Genomic DNA, 2,471 nt, shown 5'->3' on the forward strand with positions numbered 1-2,471 from the left:
TAGTACAAAGATACCAAATACAGTAACTATAATGTTGTTCACTGAACTATAATATATATTGTATGACACTACTAAACAAATTATTGATTAAACCCAGGTCATTTGATAGCTGATCTCAATGGTCTATAACCAAAGCTATATACTAGAGTTTAGTTGAGGGGAAACATAATATATGATACAATGCAATGTGACCTATGTCTATTAGTAAATAAAACACCTTTATCCATTTTGAGATGCTATTAATATTAACTAGACTCTTACTATATCTTACCTTCAGTATCCATTTTATTTCCACCTGTCATTGTTAGCTCAAATGTTAGTCCTGTATAATAAAGATGTTAATTATAATGGTATATCCTGGAACTGAAGGGGAAAACGTACTAGCACATTTCTGCTGGAGTTTTGTATCTCTTCATGTAATCTTGTTAAAGTCCTTGGTATGCTGAAGCTTGCAGAAAGGCCACCGAACTCTCTCGACTGACAGCTCTGATGTGGTCTCTGTGTGTGACTGCATTTTGACAAATACTTTATGAGTAGAATTCCATAAGTTGAAAGAGAGAGAGCTGGACAAGAAAAATATCGGAGATAAGTATTTGGATATCTTCAATAAATCTTAGCTCAATTATTGATTGTAACGCTTTGTTTACAACTAACCTGCACACCTTAGCTTGTTGGTTGCTAATAGGCAACTGCGACACAAGAGCCGTATGCTTTGTCAAGGTGCGATTTCTTGCAGGCTGTTAGACTTGTTACAAATGATTTCTCGTCAGATACTAATAGGATGTAGTAAGAAAATAAAGAGTTCTGCCTGACGACGATTTATCAGCTTTATCAAGAAGTCCAAAACATCAACAAAAATTATCCAATTAGTATACGGAGATAAACGAATATTTTACGAGTTTGCAGAATATACAGCAATGGCTGAAGCAGAACCAACTAAAGAACCCAGCTCAGTCTACAGAACGTCCTCCAAGATCCATCATTGTATATTCTGTAAAATTGTTGACGGCAAGACAGACACAGAACTGTTGTACAATGACGATGGACTATGTCTGTTTCGAGATATACATCCAAGGGCACCTCATCATTATCTTGTCATACCGAAGGCACACCTCCTTAATGTAAAGTACTTATCATCTGATCACGTACCTGTAGTAGAAAAATGGCAGAGATTGGCCGGGAGGTATTACAACAACAATTTGATGGAGATTGTAGTGATTCTAAATTAGGATATCATGGCCCCCAATGATAATGATTGAACATTTACATCTACACGTCATGGTCCAGAATCGGAAATGAGGTTTTTTTTTACTCGAAATCTTTACTTTGGTTCATTGGTTTTGTGAATAATGATTGGACTGTGAAATACTTGTTATCTAAAGGAATAAATCAAACTTAATTGTCAATTTTAATTTTTTGAGTATACAATAGTAATCGGGAGTATGCTGAGTCATTCTTCAGCTTGTAGCGGAGATAAAACGAACATTTACGGAGAAATGGCTGAAGCAGGACAAGAACCTCCACCTCATTCTACAGCCACTGAACGACCTCAGGTTCCAAACTGTGTATCTGTCGAATTATACAAGGAAAAAAACAGATACAGAACTGTTGTATAGTGATGAAAACTATGTCTGTTTCGAGATATACGTCCAGATGCACCTCAGCACTATCAGCTTGTACCAAAGGCACATCTCCCTAATGTAAAATATTTAACAGCTGAACATATACCAATAATAGAAAAGATGGCAGAGATAGTCAGGAGATATTGAGACAACATTTCAAAGGAGATCTTTCTGATACTAGAATAGGTTATCATTGGCCACCATTTTCATCAATACATCACCTTCATCTTCATATACTAGCTCCTGTCTCACAGATGAGCTTCTTAAAGAAGAATATTGGATTCCGTGAAAAACTCAATGGCTTTTATAAGTACAGAATGGGCAATAAATTATTTAAAAGGAAAGCTTTGAAATAGATTTACTGTAATATGAATTAAATAATTTATTATTATTATAATTATTATAATTATTTATTTTGGTCCAATGTCGTGATATTTTTATGATTTTATTTCCAGTATTAATTAACCAGGCTCTAATAATTAATAATTTAATAGTAGGGAACATACTCAAGCATGGCTGTTCGTGAAGTGAGGGTTGCAGTAGGTCAAAGATGTGTCTGTGAGGGTTACTATGGGACTGTCAAGTATCTAGGAGAAGTACCACCTTCTCAAGGTAAAATATAAAGAGAATTTTTTAAGTCAGAATGTCAGCTGGTACAATATACCAACCATAAATAGTTAATTGTTACCTACTGTTAAATTTATACCCAAATTTCAAAAACTAAGTTGAGTATTAACTTGCTATTAGTGTAGCTTAAATTTACTTATTGATGGTGTAATTTACAGGTGAGTGGGTAGGTGTGAATGGGACAATCCCTCTCGTGGCAAAAAACATAATGGAGAACATGAT

The 2,471-nt window shown here is 34.8% G+C and overlaps 1 pseudogene; it reads left to right on the forward strand.

Annotated features, from left to right (window-relative positions):
* Positions 1 to 917: 917 nt before the first annotated feature.
* Positions 918 to 1,973, forward strand: LOC121392680 (annotated as a pseudogene).
* Positions 1,974 to 2,471: the final 498 nt, after the last annotated feature.

Source organism: Gigantopelta aegis, unplaced genomic scaffold, assembly GCF_016097555.1.
Source record: "Gigantopelta aegis isolate Gae_Host unplaced genomic scaffold, Gae_host_genome ctg4283_pilon_pilon:::debris, whole genome shotgun sequence".
NCBI lineage: Eukaryota > Metazoa > Mollusca > Gastropoda > Neomphalida > Peltospiridae > Gigantopelta > Gigantopelta aegis.